Source organism: Protopterus annectens, chromosome 7.part0 (genome assembly GCF_019279795.1).
Source record: "Protopterus annectens isolate FY-2018-M chromosome 7.part0, PAN1.0, whole genome shotgun sequence".
NCBI lineage: Eukaryota > Metazoa > Chordata > Ceratodontiformes > Protopteridae > Protopterus > Protopterus annectens.
The window spans coordinates 1,091,414,710-1,091,434,864 of NC_056739.1; the positions used below are offsets into that span (position 1 = coordinate 1,091,414,710).

A 20,155-nucleotide genomic window follows, 5' to 3' on the forward strand; every position below is an offset into this window, starting at 1 on the left:
TCGGCCAATCACAATCACTCTGTGTGTGTGTGTGTGGTATTAACTGCAACAACTGTCTGTTACATTGTAGCAAACAGTTTGCTGCAGTTTAAAGGTAAAAAATACATTTATTTCTGTTTTAACTGAATGCTGTACATGGTATAAACTGTAGCTTTTTTTTTTGAAGGGGTGGTAAAGAGGTGCCCCCCCACACACATACACACACACACACATATATGCATAGATAGATGTGTGCATGTGCATGTATCAGTACCAGCCATCTCTAGCCCTCATTATTAGGCATGAGTAAGAGCAACTAAGACCAGAAGGCAGGAATACTTACTTATTCATGCTGCTAGCGTCTGTACTACTTGGTTCAATCATCATCAATCATTCAAGTCAGAATCAGCATCCACAACTGGGTGGTTCAGTGGCATCACTTAAGAATCTTTGGTGATGTTTTTGTTTAAAAAATCTTGTTTAACAATGTATATTTCTTAGCATACTAAAATAGATGATAAAAACAGGAAAGAACTAGCATTGTGTGAAGAAAGAGATATACTTTTACATGTACGTTTTATACGTATCACTGCTATTTTAAATGTGATGGTCCTGACTCCATATTTATACTTTGCATTGCCAATTCATTACTATATTAGTATTTAAAGTAGTTATGTTAGTGGATTTTATATTCAGATTAATTTTCTATAGTATCTGCATACTTCCTGTGTTTTGCAGCATGCCTATGTAAACTTACTACACAAATCAAATTGTGCAGTACAAATATCCTATAGGTAATATTTTTTATTTTTTTGGATAAGTAGAACCAGTGCTTTAAGTATTAAAGCACCACTTTGTGGTCTGGATATATTTCTGAATAACTTCAGAGCATATGAAGCACATCATGGCATTGACGCTGGTAGTATGTCAGATATCCCTTCATATTCCTGGATTCTAACTTTAGGAGACACTCACACAGACACACACACAGACACACACACACACACACACACACACACACACACACACACACACACACACACACACACACACACACACACACACACACACACACACACACACTCTGTTTGTATCCTTGTTATTGCATATTTTTCTACTGCTAGGATTAAGACTTCTCAAGATGTACTCATAGGTGACCTAACCAGCACTGTAAATATTAGTAGTGCTGTATAAGACATCTAAGTATATGTTAAGTGCCACAAAGAGTTAAAGGGACAACCTTGTAATAGTATAATTTCAAGGGAAAAGTTTTCCCCTGTTGACTGAGCAGATGAGAGACATTCTCCCTTTTTTCCTCCGTCCCAGTGTTTTGTCTTTCTCTGTTGAAACTGTCCTGCAGTGCCTATCCTGACAGGCAGAGTCAGTCATTACAAATGCACAGTGACATCATTTCTGCTGTTATTGAGCAGCCCCACCAAGACCAGCTTAATCAGATTGCAGTGTGATTGGGGGGGCTCCTTGGCGCTTCCTGTAACCATTGACGCTGATTCCTCTGCAGGGGAAACCAACGGCAGCAGCAGCAACATGAAAGGATCATTTCAAGTCTCCTCCTGCTTATGAAAAAAAAATTCAGCTTGCTTTCTGGAAACACTGTTTGATCTTCAAAGCATTTCTGCATGACTGTCACAAAGGTAAGAGGAAACACTGTACTGACCATAGAGTCGCTAGGACCATCAGACACCAGACTGCAGATGGAGTTTTGATTGCAGAACTGCTGGGACATCACACAAAGCTCTGATGTGATACAGGATTTTAATATTTCAGAGTATCTCACTTGTAAAATGCTGCTCTGCTTAAAGAGAGAAGACAGATTAGTCAGCACTACAGCGTTAACCCTGTAAGGCTTCTAATCTGGAATGCCTGCATTTCTCAAGGTGAATTATTTACTTTCTCTTGCAGAACTTCTTGGCATTTGTGTTCTGCAGTAATACCAACAGTCAGCTGCCAAAGACCGCAGCAGGTGGATCAAAAAGTGTAGTGACAGAAAGTAATGATAGCAGTGACTTAGCCACCGAAAACACAGCTACGTTATTTAACCCCCTCTTAAACTGAGCAAAAAATGATTTATTTATTAAATAAATAAATGAATCCTTTTGTGCTCTTAGGAAATGTGTAGAATGAAATCTTGTCATGTTGGTTTACGAAACCATGCCTAACTGATATCCGCACAGTGAAACAAGTAAGGGTGGTGGCCCCTGGGATTTTTAATGATTGTAAACAAAGCTGTGTTGCATCTTTAGTTAAGTGGCCAAATCTTAGGACTGTCAACTGTACAGATTTTCACAGAATGTCCAGATTTCTCCTCGTATTTTTGTCTGTTCCTCATAAAAATTTCCTTTTTTGACAAATTACAGGGATGATCTAGGGATTAAAGTCACCACTATGTAATGACATACACTTGAGTTTCAGACTTCATATCCTCCAGAACAATGCATGTTAACACAAATCCTGTTGTTCTAGCAACTTTCTAAGTTTATATGAGCAATATTTAAAACATGTTTCTATTCTTGGGCCTTTGTCCCCCCATTATGTTAGGATTTGTCCAGATTTCTTGTGCTAAGAGGTTGAGAGGTATGAGTACAGCTGACACTTTACAAGTGGTCTTATTATCATGGGATAGTAGGGTGGAGTTAGTTGCTAATGTTTATGTTCTGTTCACTAATGATGCATTTCATGACTAAGAAAAGCAATGAAGCCTTTCTCATAGCACATGTGTCCTCTGGTGAATAAATCCTTCAGATGATAGAACCCTGACATGTAAAATTAAATGAGAGATTTTCAACAGATGTTTTTTTAATACAGTGATGATGCAATGATACACAGCAAAAACATGGTTAATTAAACTGTTCATTTACTGTTCATGACAGAGCTCAAACATGAAATATTCTTCTTTACCTTTAAAAACAGTTTTCACTTGGATAGTTTTCACTTGTCTGTACCCCCTTAGTGTGAATAACTCATTCAGGAAATGTTTGTTGAGCTGAAGTCATTTAATATGTAGCAGGCAAGATGTGAACAAGTATCTTTTCCTTTCCATTTACTGTATCCAAGAGATACACCAGCTTGTGTACTTGTTTGTCCTAGCCAGCCTCCCGGTCCTGAAAAACTCTATGTTTTCTGCTAGTGGCTCAGGAAGAAAGCTTACTGATTGTGGATTCTACTACATTTTGTCCTATTCCACAGGCTGGATTAACTCTGTGACAGTGGCTTTAAAAAAGTCTACATAGTACTAAGGGCAAGGATGCAAGGATAAATTATGGCAAGTTGGTCATGTAGTGGGCATTGGCATTATAGTAGAATATACAGGTCTGAGCAGTAGGGCAAACGTTATTGCTTTATGGTGATGTTCTTTTACCTTGTGATGCATTATGTAAAAACATACATGCTTTTCCCTGTCTAGCAATCTAATCATCTATGCATGCAGGAAAAATTAGTTGCATAAAAGAAAAAAATAGTTGCTTAAAAAAAGACTTTATAGTTTGACTGCTTAAGCTGATTGTCTCAAGGGAAATGTGAATACTTTTTTTCATAGAGAAGGTGGTAGATGGCTAGAACTGCCTTCCTGTGGAGATTATCTTGACAAAATGGTTAGAGAGTTCCTCAAAATATATGTAGGGCCTATATCAGGTGATGTTAGAAATAATAGAAGAAAAATATGCTATTTATTATGCTGGATCTATAATTTAATCACACAGGCAGGGGAAAATGGAACAATAGATGCTCCAAGCAGACCTTGTTTGCTATTAAAGTCTATATTCATCTGTTTATACACACACATAAATATGCAAGGAATATGCAGAAGCCAGATTCAAAATATTCATTCTGGATGACTCAAAGTATGTAGTCTGACTTCACATATAAAGGAGTGAGATGGTAATTTATATGGAGAATTGCCACAAGTCATTTATGGAAATCCTGCCTCTTTATAATATAAACCAAAGATTTGTAACTTTATGCACAATGTTTAATGTATGAAGGCATGTATTTGCTGCTTTAATATGTCACTTTTATTATTGTATGCCAGTTTAACTCGGCGAGTTAATACTACAAGCTGCTGATAAGCTCCATATTGCAGGTATAGATTTGATTCCTTCAACTTTCACTTGCAAACTGTGTCACCTGGAAAGGGAAATTTGTGTTCAGTGGGCTTATCTGGATAACAATTAAATAAGTAAGCAATGTAATCCTTTTTACTTTACTTGACTTGTGGGTATGCCTTGTGACGCATGCAAATGAACAAAGAATAGTGTTGTTTATGGTAGAAGCGTTGCTGTATAAATATCAGAAGCTGAAAGGTCATTAAATATGGTTATTATATTCTGCACCCATACCCTCTCATTTATATACTCAGTGAATTTTCTTCATCACAGTGTGACATGGTGTGAAAACTACTTTGTTTATGTTTGTCTGGATGCATTGTGAAGTTTGAAGGAATAAACTAAGCAAAGCTTAAACATCAGATACTAGGCAGAGAGTAGAACATCAAGTCTTGTGGAAAATGATTTCTAATTTTAAAAACCTGCAGAGTTGTAGCATTTTTCAGAGACAGTCTGTGTCCCTCCACCCCCACTGTGAAAGCTGGACAGAAATGCTAACTCAGGCATTATCAACAGAAGCTGTCCAAAGAGTAGGATGACAGGGTTAAGTCAGTGTTTGCTTAACAGACCATACCGGAATTGTTGTTATGCGTGGTGAGTGGGCAGGTGTCAGAGGGCAAAGCTAAGCTACAACAAGGTCGTAGTTACAGCAGTACTGTTGAAGCTGTCAAAGTGCAGATTAATGAAAAGGAGCAGGCATTGAAAGAGCCAGCCTCTCACCAGTTCTGCTGTCTGCCTGCAGAAAGCAAAGTGCATCCAATTAGCTAACACTGTGGCTTGTATGCAGAAAACAAAGTGTGATACTTGGGTAACACTGCGGCTGGGTTTGAAGGTTCTTCCTACAAGATCCACTTAATGCTAGTAACCTTATACGGAATGAGTGAGGACTGAATAGTTTTACTGGAGTATACAAAATAACACATTTTTGGCTAGACAGAAATATACATCCATATATACATAAAAATACCAGGTGCTAATACAGCAATATAATATTATGCACTAATGAGATATATTAATAGTACATTTATATACTATATTTGTTTACACACGAAACAAGAAGAATGTCAACAAAACCACAAAAGCATTTAAATGTTATAGATTAGGGGCACATTTCATATCATGAATTCATTTTGCTTTCTTGAAGAATCACAGCTAGATGGAGTTTAAGAAAGAATTAAGAAATGAGCAGGAAACAATTTCACCTGTTTGAACTTCTAGCTGATTTATAAGAAATATGAAATGGAAATTGCCATTGATTCTCTCATAAGGTAGCAAGCTGTCCCTTGTAGGAAATCCATAGGAGGAACAATCCCACTCTTTCAGCAATGGAAGAGTTTGTACATAATAAGCATAGTCCGGTTGTAGATTCCTAAGGAATGGTTGTACGAGAAGGAAAGCAATCTAAAGATTGCACGCAAACAGCATAAACAACACAAACAGTTCTTTTTTTTTTTTTTTTTTTTTCAAGAAGCTATCCTACGCTCTCCAAAAACTCTACAATGATGTTTTTTTCTGGAAATAAGGAGGGTAAAGTTAAAATAATGCTGCAAACACATTACAGTTTTTGTAATTCCTTAAAATATCAAAATAAATGAGTCACAACACATATTCTCATTGGAAGATGATTAAATATCTTAGTGAAAGCTGATATCTTTCAGTCAGGGCACAAATATCAGGAAATTCTGAAACAGAAACCACTTTTTTTGCTGCACATGGCTTTAGGCATGACCTTGGCTGTCATGCAGGTATTCATTCATACCCTTAGACTTCTGAAATGTATTTTTCCACTGGCTTGCCATAAGCACCAGAGGTGCTTCCTTCTTGGATGATCTCAGCCATCTCTGAGGGTGTGCCAAAGATTATGTCTTTATTCTTAGAATAATTAATGTGAAACTGTCTAGCATCAAACAAGTGAAAAGGACAAAACGGTTACACCACAACTCTGAATATTCTCTAACGAAAAACAACAATGCCCAAACCATGAGATCATTCTTATAGTGAATCCAGTTAGTAGTAGAAATAACATTATAAAAGCTGTGATTAGGAAGTCAGAAAAGAAGGAGCCACAGGACAAAAGCCTATAGTACAAGGAGTATAAAGATGAAATCCATGGATAGTGAATTAAATAGTTCTGGTAGTTTGATTCATAGATTAGTGCTAAGCTAACTGCCCTTGTGAGCCATTCCAAGCCTAGTCAATTATCCTTTGTGAGACTCAAACCCTGCACTTTGTGTTTGTAAGACAAACACATTAACCATTAGGCCACCCTCCCGACCCTAAATAGAGGGTTGATAATTAGAGAAGCATCAGAAAGAACCCTCTGTTAAGCCAATGTTCTTCTATGTTTTGTGAAAGAGAATATAAGATATTTGTCTTATCATTCAACCAAAATGTGAAATGCTTTGTTTATAGATAGATCAGTACTAAGCTAACTGCCATCTGAGCTGTTTTAAGCCTAGCCAATTACCCTATGTGAGAATCAAAGCCTGGACCTTGTGTTTATAAAGTAAATACCTTAACCATCATGCCAGCCTCCCACCTGAAATGTATCATGCTGCATTGGCCAGAAAGCAGACCCAGACCTTTTGCATGGCAGGGGAGAATTCTACCACTGAACCACCAATGCAGTTAGTTACTGCATGTTGTCTACCTTCCTAGTTAAATATCTGAACTGTAAGCATTTCCATGTATATGTCATCTGAGATCCAACAAGTTACTGCTAGCTAAAATGCAGGACCCAGTGTCATTCAAACATTAGAATCAGATGGTATGAAATCTACTGTTCGGTGGGTTTCTGGAGAACAAGTGCCACCTTTCCTGAGGTACACAAGTGCCCTGAAATTCCAACTGCTCTAAATCAGAGCTTGAAGGTTGATTAAATATTGGTGGCCAGCACATGGAAACAATTCAAAGAAATCACATGTGAGTGCAAAACTATTTAATGAAATTTGAGGCAATGAGTTGGTCATTGTCAAGACCAGTAACAGCAATCCCACACATATAATCATCATCATCCCACATTTGCACCCATCACATGTGTGTGTGTGTGTGTGTGTGTGTGTGTGTGTGTGTGTGTGTGTGTGTGTGTGTGTGTGTGTGTGTGTGTGTATACACATATATACCAACATAGTCATATATTTCGCTTTATGTGTAGGCAGTCCTCACTGATATGAAGGCTTCCATACACCTCCTGTTTAATCAGTTTAACTCTAAGATGGCCAGTAGCACAGAAGAAAGGTCACTGCACCTCTTAGTATTTATTAAAACTTCCATCAAAATGAGTCATGTCTCATTCAGTCATAGAGACCTCAGTCTTCACAACGTGGCTGTTATTTAACCAGGAGATAAACACTAGGTGTAGCAGTATTTCCATGTCCTGTTGTGTGCATACCAGTATCTCTGTCCTTGAAATGTAGTGAAAGTAAATTTATTAATGATGAATGTTGACTTGCAATGAACGTGAACAGCAGAAGAAGTGTTAAAGATGTATGGCTATGCAGCAGTTATCTGTTTTATCATTTATTTAGTTGTTTTAACAGATATGCTGTTATAACACCATAACACAAAAACAATAACCAATACACATTTGTCAATTGATTCTATTGCATCCAAAACATTATATTAATCTCATTATGTATCTATCTGTTAATTCTATTGCAACAAAATCTTTGTGTTAATGCATACTTTGTTTCTCTAGCCTGCATCTCGGTTTCTGCACCACTGACAGGACTGCGTTTGATATTGTGTTTGTCCCCAGTGTCAAGTAATACTGTCAAAAGTTTGTTCAAATCCTTATTTATGACATTCTCATAAGACAGTCCAAAATATGTTCAAATATGTTTTGTTTTGATTTTTTGTATACAACAGGCATTCTAAAACAATATGTACTATATCCTCCTTTGGCTGATAGCCACAGAGGCACATTTTTTTCTATTTTCTCTACCCTATTCTACAGTACCATCGACTCCACTTAAACAGCACAGATTTATATATATATAACATGCAAATTGTCCTCAAACCCCTGTTCATTATGCTAATGAGGTAATTCATATTATCACAATCATACAGATGTTCCATTTAAAATTTTGAAAAATATGTAATTTAAATTTTCGGTGCACATCATTTCTTTATAATTTCCTGATATATGTAACATACTTACAACTTAAGCATTGTTTTTTTTTTTGTTTTGTTTTTTTTCAAATATTTGTCTAAATATAAAAAATATTTTTTTTGTATTTTAGTACATCTTATTAGCATGCCGTTCCTTATACCATCTCCAGCCCATCACCTGCTTCCTCCCCATAGTTTCCTTTTTAACTCTTTTCTTGCTAATCTCATGAGCTGTATACATCTTCCAAAGGCAGGACCATTCAGCATTGCCCTTTTACTATCCAACCTTGATTCTTGTAAATGAGGTTGGCAACCTGACGGCCTTCTTGACTGTTCTGTATAAAGGTTAAAGTACTCCTAAGCTTTCTCGTCATCTGAAATTTCTGTTGCATATGTTAGGATTGGAGTAATCTTCATCTTAGTTGAACTCAAGAAATGTGTTATAGAAACTTCACACATAGAAGTGACCATTTTCGAAAGACCTCTACATACCTTTTCAATGTTTAACATACATTCCATGTCATGTCAGGCACTATTGTTGGAAGATATTATCCCCCCAAAAAAAGGTTTGAGACTTCTTGCAAAACATTCTCTTTCAAAATATTTTTAGGATTTAAGCCCATTCTTTTGTTGAAATTATTCACTCTGTTTTATTTGCATTTATTTGAAGATCACATTAACACAGGAATTTGCCTTCTGCTGTATTTGCTTGTTTAAGAACCTAAGTAATGAGAGAGTGTGTGTGTACAGACCACAGTTATAAGTAATGAGAGATAGAGTGTGTACAGACCACAGTTATAAGTAATGAGCGAGTGTGTGTGTACAGACCACAGTTATAAGTAATGAGAGATAGAGTGTGTGTGTACAGACCACAGTTATAAGTAATGAGAGAGTGTGTGTGTACAGACCACATTTATAAGTAATGAGAGAGTGTGTGTGTATAGATCACAGTTATAAATAATGATAGAGTGTGTGTACAGCCAACAGTTATTAGTAATAAGAGAGACAGTGTGTGTGTACAGACCACAGTTATAAGTAATGAGAGAGAGTGTGTACAGACCACAGTTATAAGTAATGAGAGAGTGTGTGTGAGTACAGACCACAGTTATAAGTAATGAGAGATAGAGTGTGTGTGTGTACAGACCACAGTTATAAGTAATGAGAGAGAGTGTGTGTACAGACCACAGTTATAAGTAATGAGAGAGAGAGAGTGTGTGTACAGACCACAGTTATAAGTAATGAGAGAGTGTGTGTGAGTACAGACCACAGTTATAAGTAATGAGAGATAGAGTGTGTGTGTACAGACCACAGTTATAAGTAATGAGAGATAGAGTGTGTGTGTACAGACCACAGTTATAAGTAATGAGAGAGTGTGTGTACAGACTACAGTTATAAGTAATAAGAGAGACAGTGTGTTTGTACAGACCACAGTTATAAGTAATGAGAGAGTGTGTGTACAGACAACAGTTATACGTAATTAGAGATAGAGTGTGTGTGTGTACAGACCACAGTTATAAGTAATGAGAGAGTGTGTGTGTACAGACCACATTTATAAGTAATGAGAGAGTGTGTGTGTATAGATCACTGTTATAAATAATGATAGAGTGTGTGTACAGACAACAGTTATTAGTAATAAGAGAGACAGTGTGTGTGTACAGACCACAGTTATAAGTAATGAGAGAGTGTGTGTGAGTACAGACCACAGTTATAAGTAATGAGAGATAGAGTGTGTGTGTACAGACCACAGTTATAAGTAATGAGAGATAGAGTGTGTGTGTACAGACCACAGTTAAGTAATGAGAGATAGAGTGTGTGTGTACAGACCACAGTTATAAGTAATGAGAGAGTGTGTGTACAGACTGCAGTTATAAGTAATAAGAGAGACAGTGTGTTTGTACAGACCACATTTATAAGTAATGAGAGAGAGTGTGTGTAAAGACCACAGTTATAAGTAATGAGACAGAGAGTTTGTATACAGACCACAGTTATAAGTAATGAGACAGAGAGTGTGAGTACAGACCACATTTATAAGGAATGAGAGAGAGGGTGTCTGTACAGACCACAGTTATAAGTAATGAGACAGAGAGTTTGTGTACAGACCACAGTTATAAGTAATTAGAGACAGAGTGTGTATACAGACCACAGTTATAAGTAATGAGAGAGAGAGTGTGTGTACAGACCACAGTTATAAGTAATTAGAGATAGAGTGTGTGTACAGACAACAGTTATAAGTAATAGGAAAGACAGTGTGTGTGTGTACAGACCACATTTATTGGTAATGAGAGAGTGTGTGTGTACAGACCACATTTATAAGTAATGAGAGAGAGTGTGTGTGTACAGACCACAGTTATAAGTAATGAGAGACAGAGTGTGTGTACAGACCACACTTATAAGTGAGAGACAGAGCGTGTGTGTACAGACCACAGTTATAAGTAATGAGAGAGAGATAGTGTGTGTGTACAGACCACAGTTATAAGTAATGAGAGACAGAGTGTGTACAGACCACAGTTATAAGTAATGAGAGAGAGTGTGTGTACAGACCACAGTTATAAGTAATGAGAGAGAGAGTGTGTGTACAGACCACAGTTATAAGTAATGAGAGAGTGTGTGTGTACAGACCACAGTTATAAGTAATGAGAGATAGAGCGTGTTTGTACAGACCACAGTTATAAGTAATGAGAGAGAGGGTGTGTACAGACCACAGTTATAAGTAATGAGAGATAGAGTGTGTGCAGACCACAGTTATAAGTAATGAGAGAGTGTGTGTATAGACAACAGTTATAAGTAATATGAGAGACAGTGTGTGTGTACAGACCACATTTATAAGTAATGGGAGAGTGTCTGTTTACAGGCCACAGTTATACGTAATGAGAGAGTGTGTGTACAGACAGCAGTTATAAGTAATAAGAGAGACAATGTGCATGTACAGACCACAGTTATAAGTAATGAGTGAGAGATAGTGTGTGTGTGTATAGACCACAGTTATAACTAATGAGAGAGAGGGTGTGTATTCAGACCACAGTTATAAGTAATGGGACAGAGAGAGTGTGTACAGACCACAGTTATAAGTAATAAGAGATAGAGTGTGTGTACAGACCACACTTATAAGTGAGAGACAGAGTGTGTGTGTACAGACCACAGTTATAAGTAATGAGAGAGAGATAGTGTGTGTGTACAGACCACAGTTATAAGTAATGAGAAACAGAGTGTGTACAGACCACAGTTATAACTAATGAGAGAGAGTGTGTGTGTACAGACCACAGTTACAAGTAATGAGAGAGAGGGTGTGTGTACAGACCAAAGTTACAAGTATTGAGAGAGAGGATGTGTGTACAGACCACAGTTATAAGTAATGAGAGAGAGGGTGTGTACAGACCACAGTTATAAGTAATGAGAGATAGAGTGTGTGTGTACAGACCACAGTTATAAGTAATGAGAGAGTGTGTGTGTACAGACCACAGTTATAAGTAATGAGAGAGAGGGTGTGTGTACAGACCACAGTTATAAGTAATGAGACAGAGAGTGTGTGTACAGACCACAGTTATAAGTAATGAGAGAGAGAGAGAGAGAGAGTGTAGAGAGAGTATGTGTACAGACCACAGTTATAAGTAATGAGAGAGTGTGTATACAGACCACAGTTATAAGTAATGAGAGATAGAGTGTGTGTGTACAGACCACAGTTATAAGTAATGAGAGAGGGAGTGTGTGTACAGACCACAGTTATAAGTAATGAGAGAGTGTGTGTACAGAAAACAGTTATAAGTAATAAGAGAGACAGTGTGTGTGTACAGACCACAGTTATAAGTAATGAGAGAGTGTGTGTACAGACCACAGTTATAAGTAATGAGAGAGAGAGTGTGTGTGCAGACCACAGTTATAAGTAATGAGAGAGTGTGTGTACAGACAACAGTTATAAGTAATTAGAGATAGAGTGTGTGTACAGACCACAGTTATAAGTAATGAGAGAGAGGGTGTGTACAGACCACAGTTATAAGTAATGAGACAGAGAGTGTGTATACAGACAACAGTTATAAGTAATTAGAGATAGAGTGTGTGTACAGACCACAGTTATAAGTAATGAGAGAGAGTGTGTGTGTACAGACCACAGTTATAAGTAATGAGAGAGTGTGTGTACAGACAACAGTTATAAGTAATAAGAGAGACAGTGTGTGCGTACAGACCACATTTATAGGTAATGAGAGAGTGTGTGTGTACAGACCACAGTTAGAAGTAATGGGAGAGTGTGTCTACAGACAACAGTTATAAGTAATAAGAGATGGTGTGTGTGTACAGACCACAGTTATAAGTAATGAGAGAGAGTGTGTGTACAGACAACAGTTATAAGTAATAAGAGAGACAGTGTGGGAGTACAGACCACAATTATAAGTAATGAGAGAGTGTGTGTACAGACAACTGTTATAAGTAATGAGAGACAGAGTGTGTACAGACCACAGTTATAAGTAATGAGAGAGTGTGTGTACAGACAACAGTTATAAGTAATAAGAGAGACAGTGTGTGTGTTCACACCACAATTATAAGTAATGAGAGAGTGTGTGTACAGACCACAGTTATAAGTAATGGGACAGAGAGAGTGTGTGTGCAGACCACAGTTATAAGTAATGAGAGAGAGGGTGTGTGTACAGACTGCAGTTATAAGTAATGAGACAGAGAGTGTGTGTACAGACCACAGTTATAAGTAATAACAGAGAGGGTTTGTGTACAGACCACAGTTATAAGTAATGAGGCAGAGAGTGTGTGTACAGACCACAATTATAAGTAATGAGATAGTGTGTGTACAGACAACAGTTATAATTAATGAGAGAGAGGGTGTGTACAGACCACACTTATAAGTAATGAGAGAGTGTCTGTGTACAGGCCACAGTCATACGTAATGAGAGAGGGTGTGTACAGGCAACAGTTATAAGTAATGAGAGAGAGACGGTGTATGTGTACAGACCACAGTTATAAGTAATGAGAGACAGAGTGTGTGTGTACAGACCACAGTTATAAGTAATGAGAGAGAGGGTGTGTGTACAGACCACAGTTATAAGTAATGAAAGAGAGTGTGTGTACAGACAACAGTTATAAGTAATGAGAGATAGAATGTGTACAGAACTCAGTTATAAGTAAGGAGAGAGAGAGATAATGTGTGTGTGTGTGTGTGTGTGTGTGTGTGTGTGTGTGTGTGTGTGTGTGTGTGTGTGTGTGTGTGTGTGTGTTTGTGTGTGTGTGTATAGACCACAGTTATAAGTAATGAGAGAGAGGGTGTGTGTACAGTCCACAGTTATAAGTAATGGGACAGAGAGTGTGTGTACAGACCACAGTTATAAGTAATGAGAGAGAGACAGTGTGTGTGTGTGTGTGTGTGTGTGTGTGTGTGTGTGTGTGTGTGTGTGTGTGTGTGTGTGTGTGTGTGTACAGACCACAGTTATAAGTAATGAGTGAGAGATAGTGTGTGTGTACAGACCACAGTTATAAGTAATGAGAGACAGAGTATGTACAGACAACAGTTATAAGTAATGAAAGAGAGTGTGTGTACAGACCACAGTTACAAGTAATGAGAGAGAGGGTGTGTGTACAGACCACAGTTACAAGTAATGAGAGAGAGGGTGTGTACAGACCACAGTTATAAGTAATGAGAGATAGAGTGTGTGTGTGTACAGACCACAGTTATAAGTAATGAGAGAGTATGTGTGTGTACAGACCACAGTTATAAGTAATGAGAGAGAGGGTGTGTGTACAAACCACAGTTATAAGTAATGAGACAGAGAGTGTTTGTACAGACCATAGTTATAAGTAATGAGAGAGAGAACGAGAGAGAGTGTGTGTACAGACCACAGTTATAAGTAATGAGAGAGTGTGTGTACAGACAACAGTTATAAGTAATAAGAGAGACAGTGTGTGTGTACAGACCACAGTTATAAGTAATGAGATAGTGTGTGTGTACAGACCACAGTTATAAGTAATGAGAGACAGAGTGTGTGTACAGACCACAGTTATAAGTAATGAGAGAGAGAGTGTGTGTACAGACCACAGTTATAAGTAATGAGATAGAGTGTGTGTGTACAGACCACAGTTATAAGTAATGAGAGAGAGAGTGTGTGTTTACAGACCACAGTTATAAGTAATGAGAGAGTGTGTGTACAGACAACAGTTATAAGTAATTAGATATAGAGTGTGTGTACATACCACAGTTATAAGTAATGAGAGAGAGGGTGTGTACAGACCAGAGTTATAAGTAATGAGACAGAGAGTGTGTGTACAGACAACAGTTAAGTAAGTAGAGATAGAGTGTGTGTACAGACCACAGTTATAAGTAATGAGAGAGAGGGTGTGTACAGACCACAGTTATAAGTAATGAGAGAGTTTGTTTGCACAGACCACATTTATAAGTAATGAGAGAGAGAGTGTGTGTGTACAGACCACAGTTATAAGTAATGAGAGAGAGTGTGTGTGTACAGACCACAGTTATAAGTAATGAGAGAGTGTGTGTACAGAACAGTTATAAGTAATAAGGGAGACAGTGTGTGTGTACAGACCACATTTATAGGTAATGAGAGAGAGTGTGTGTACAGACCACAGTTATAAGTAATGAGAGTGTGTGTACAGACAACAGTTATATGTAATAAGAGATGGTGTGTGTGTACAGACCACAGTTATAAGTCATGAGAATGTGTGTGTGTACAGACACACATTTATAAGTAATAAGAGAGAGTGTGTGTGTACAGACCACAGTTATAAGTAATGAGAGACAGAGTGTGTACAGACCACAGTTATAAGTAATGAGAGAGAGGGTGTGTACAAACCACAGTTATAAGTAATGAGAGAGTGTGTGTGCTCAGACCACAGTTATAAGTAATGAGAGATAGAGTGTGTGTGTACAGACCACAGTTATAAGTAATGAGAGAGTGTGTGTACAGACAGCAGTTATAAGTAATAAGAGAGACAGTGTGTGTGTACAAACCACAATTATAAGTAATGAGAGAGTGTGTGTACAGACCACAGTTATAAGTAATGGGACAGAGAGAGTGTGTGTACAGACCACAGTTATAAGTAATGAGAGAGAGAGAATGTGTGCACAGACCACAGTTATAAGTAATGAGATAGTGTGTGTACAGACAACAGTTATAAGTAATGAGAGACAGAGTGTGTACTGACCACAGTTATAAGTAATGAGAGTGTGTGTGTACAGACTACAGTTATAAGTAATAAGAGAGACAGTGTGCATGTACAGACCACAGTTATAAGTAATGAGTGAGATAGTGTGTGTGTGTGTATAGACCACAGTTATAAGTAATGAGAGAGAGGGTGTGTGTGCAGACCACAGTTATAATAATGGGACAGAGAGAGTGTGTACAGACCACAGTTATAAGTAATAAGAGATAGAGTGTGTGTACAGACCACACTTATAAGTGAGAGACAGAGTGTGTGTGTGTACAGACCACAGTTATAAGTAATGAGAGAGAGATAGTGTGTGTGTACAGACCACAGTTATAAGTAATGAGAAACAGAGTGTGTACAGACCACAGTTATAACTAATGAGAGAGAGTGTGTGTGTACAGTCCAAAGTTACAAGTAATGAGAGAGAGGGTGTGTGTACAGACCACAGTTACAAGTAATGAGAGAGAGGGTGTGTGTACAGACCACAGTTATAAGTAATGAGAGATAGAGTGTGTGTGTACAGACTACAGTTATAAGTAATGAGAGAGTGTGTGTGTACAGACCACAGTTATAAGTAATGAGGGAGAGGGTGTGTGTACAGACTACAGTTATAAGTAATGAGACAGAGTGTTTGTGTACAGACCACAGTTATAAGTAATGAGAGAGAGAGAGAGTGTGTGTGTACAGACCACAGTTATAAGTAATGAGAGAGTGTGTGTACAGACAACAGTTATAAGTAATAAGAGAGACAGTGTGTGTGTACAGACCACAGTTATAAGTAATGAGAGAGTGTGTGTACAGACAACAGTTATAAGTAATTAGAGATAGAGTGTGTGTACAGACCACAGTTATAAGTAATGAGAGAGAGGGTGTGTACAGACCACAGTTATAAGTAATGAGACAGAGAGTGTGTGTACAGACAACAGTTATAAGTAATTAGAGATAGAGTGTGTGTACAGACCACAGTTATAAGTAATGAGAGAGAGGGTGTGTACAGACCACAGCTATAAGTAATGAGACAGAGAGTGTGTGTACAGACAACAGTTATAAGTAATTAGAGATAGAGTGTGTGTACAGACCACAGTTATAAGTAATGAGAGAGAGGGTGTGTACAGACCACAGTTATAAGTAATGAGAGAGTGTGTGCACAGACCACAGTTATAAGTAATGAGAGATAGAGTGTGTGTGTACAGACCACAGTTATAAGTAATGAGAGAGAGTGTGTGTGTACAGACCAAAGTTATAAGTAATGAGAGAGTGTGTGTACAGACAACAGTTATAAGTAATAAGAGAGACAGTGTGTGTGTACAGACCACATTTATAGGTAATGAGAGAGTGTGTGTGTGTGCAGACCACAGTTATAAGTAATGGGAGAGTGTGTGTACAGACAACAGTTATAAGTAATAAGAGATGGTGTGTGTGTGTACAGACCACAGTTATAAGTAATGAAAATGTGTGTGTGTACAGACCACATTTATAAGTAATGAGAGAGAGTGTGTGTGTACAGACCACAGTTATAAGTAATGAGCGACAGAGTGTGTGTACAGACCACAGTTATAAGTAATGAGAGAGTGTGTGTACAGACCACAGTTATAAGTAATGAGACAGAGTGTATACACAGACCACAGTTATAAGTAATAAGAGATAGAGTGTGTGTACAGACCCCACTTATAAGTGAGAGACAGAGTGTGTGTGTACAGACCACAGTTATAAGTAATGAGAGAGAGTGTGTGTACAGACCACAGTTATAAGTAATGACAGAGAGGGTGAGTGTACAGACCACAGTTATAAGTAATGAGGCAGAGACTGTGTATACAGACCACAATTATAAGTAATGAGAGAGTGTGCGTACAGACAACAGTTATAAGTAATGAGAGAGAGGGTGTGTACAGACCACATTTATAAGTAATGAGAGAGTGTCTGTGTACAGGCCACAGTTATACGTAATGAGAGAGTGTGTGTACAGACAACAGTTATAAGTAATTAGAGACAGAGTGTGTGTGTACAGACCACAGTTATAAGTAATGAGAGAGAGGGTGTGTGTACAGACAACAGTTATAAGTAATGAGAGATAGAGTGTGTACAGAACTCAGTTATAAGTAAGGAGAGAGAGAGATAATGTGTGTGTGTGTGTGTGTGTGTGTGTGTGTGTGTGTGTGTGTGTGTGTGTGTGTGTGTGTGTGTGTGTGTGTGTGTGTGTGTGTGTGTATAGACCACAGTTATAAGTAATGAGAGAGAGAGATAGTGTGTGTACAGACCACAGTTATAATTAATGAGAGATAGTGTGTGTACAGACCACAGCTTTTTCAGGCTTGTTGGCTGTTGGTGAAGCACCCACCAAGAGCAGAAAACGCTGAGAGAAGAAATTAGCCACTTTTGAGATTTTAAGTATTTTTCCTCTGTTTATTTGATAAGTTTTTCTGCATAGCTGCCTAGTTTGAGCATTTTCTGGCTTGTTAAACTTGATTTCTGCATTAGTAGCTGTATTTAGAGCACAACCAAAAGCTGTTTACTGATTTTCCTGTTTGCACTTAATTTTAAAATCGTTTTTTTCTCAAAACTTGCATATTTTCTGTCTTTGACCTAGCACTCTTGTATGGGGTCATTTACTGCACTGTTATAACTAGATATTACTTGTGAACCTCTGCTATCTCTGAAAAAACGAAAACAAAAACAAATCTTGCTTTTTTCCCACTTTTCTGAAGATTTAAAAAAGTTCAAGTTACAGGCTTGCTGTTCTTGAACTGTTTTGTAAGTTTCTGTGAGGCCATTTTTGCTTGGGCTAGAGGAAAGTCTCTCTGTTGATCAGTGGCAGTGTAAAACATTGAGCTGCTTCCCTGCCCCCCGTGGGAGTGGTTACTGACTTGAAACTGTAGTTTTATTGGCCAAAAGGGGTCATTTCCAAAACTCCTTCATCTTCCTCTCTTAAAACCTAGTTGCCTCGTGGTTTTGGCATCTTTTCAGGCTTGTTGGCTGTTGGTGAAGCACCCACCAAGAGGAGAAAACGCTGAGAGAAGAAAGGAGCCACTTTGAGATTTTAAGTATTTTTCCTCTGTTTATTTGATAAGTTTTTCTGCATAGCTGCCTAGTTTGAGCATTTTCTGGCTTGTTAAACTTGATTTCTGCATTAGTAGCTGTATTTAGAGCACAACCAAAAGCTGTTTACTGATTTTCCTGTTTGCACTTAATTTTAAAATCGTTTTTTTCTCAAAACTTGCATATTTTCTGTCTTTGACCTAGCACTCTTGTGTGGGGTCATTTACTGCACTGTTATAACTTGATATTACTTGTGAACCTGTGCTATCTCTGAAAAAACAAAAAAAAAAATCTTGCTTTTTCCCACTTTTCTGAAGATTTAAAAAAGATCAAGTTACAGGCTTGCTGTTCTTGAACTGTTTTGTAAGTTTCTGTGAGGCCATTTTGCTTGGGCTAAAGGAAAGTCTCTCTGTTGATCAGTGGCAGTGATAAACATTGAGCTGCTTCCCTGCCCCCCCCCGTGGGAGTGGTTAATGACTTGAAACTGTAGTTTTATTGGACAAAAGGGGTCATTTCCAAAACTCCTTCATCTTCCTCTCTTAAAACCTAGTTGCCTCGTGGTTTTGCCGTCTTTTCAGGCTTGTTGGCTGTTGGTGAAGCACCCACCAAGAGGAGAAAATGCTGAGAGAAGAAAGGAGCCACTTTTGAGATTTTAAGTATTTTTCCTCTGTTTATTTGATAAGTTTTTCTGCATAGCTCGCTAGTTTGAGCATTTTCTGGCTTGTTAAACTTGATTTCTGCATTAGTAGCTGTATTTAGAGCACAACCAAAAGCTGTTTACTGATTTTCCTGTTTGCACTTAATTTTAAAATCGTTTTTTTCTCAAAACTTGCATATTTTCTGTCTTTGACCTAGCACTCTTGTGTGGGGTCATTTACTGCACTGTTATAACTTGATATTACTTGTGAACCTCTGCTATCTCTGAAAAAACAAAAACAAAAAATCTTGCTTTTTTCCCACTTTTCTGAAGATTTAAAAAAGTTCAAGTTATAGGCTTGCTGTTCTTTAACTGTTTTGTAAGTTTCTGTGAGGCCATTTTTGCTTGGGCTAGAGGAAAGTCTCTCTGTTGATCAGTGGCAGTGTAAAACATTGAGCTGCTTCCCTGCCCCCCGTGGGAGTGGTTACTGACTTGAAACTGTAGTTTTATTGGCCAAAAGGGGTCAATTCCTGGCTCTTTCCAGCCCCTGCTATCAAGCACGCTTTAGAGTGCTTTAGCGCGATTTAGCGTGGAGTTGCCACTAGAGCAGCATCGGGCAGCGCCGGTTTAACAACTTTAAACTTTTTCTGGCTCCATAAAGTCTGTTCTTCATTTTTTCCCTTAGAACTGCTCTACTAGTAATCTAAACAGTATATCCCTTAACTAAAAAGCGCAGCACTTGTTCCTAAAAGCTTTTACTTGTCTTAAAAGCATCTTCTTTTCAGGTTTAGCACTTCTGTATTATACAAAGTCCCTCACTAGCAAACCCCCCCCCAGGAGTACCCACTTCCTTACTAAGTCCTCTCTTATTCAGTTACACCCCTAACTTCTAAATTTCTCTAGCATGTCGAAGGGCCAGATGCTGGTGTCCTCTCCTGTCCAGATGGTGAATTTGGGAATATTGAGGCAATGTTACAATTGCCTCATGTACACTGACAACCCTCTCCTCCTCCCACATAACACAAATACTTGCGAGAGATGCAGCTATTTAGCCAAACTGGAGGCTGAGCTCTCTCAACTGAGGACTGGCAAGACCAGACAGGAGGAGAAGGCA

General features: G+C 38.1%; 1 protein-coding gene across 3 annotated transcripts in view; it reads left to right on the forward strand.

Annotated features, from left to right (window-relative positions):
• The window catches only part of CORO2B (coronin 2B), a 1,242,233-nt gene that overhangs the window by 45,984 nt on the left and 1,176,094 nt on the right, over window positions 1–20,155 (forward strand). Inside the window, exon 1 of one of the 3 annotated variants that reach the window (XM_044077669.1) lies at window positions 1,309–1,631. The exons of 1 other annotated variant lie outside the window; for it this stretch is intronic. The gene's annotated coding sequence lies outside the window, so the exon portion shown is untranslated. Of the gene's footprint in view, window positions 1–1,308; window positions 1,632–1,849; window positions 1,875–20,155 lie in introns of those variants that run through there. One more of the 3 variants, XM_044077671.1, reaches the window with a different exon arrangement.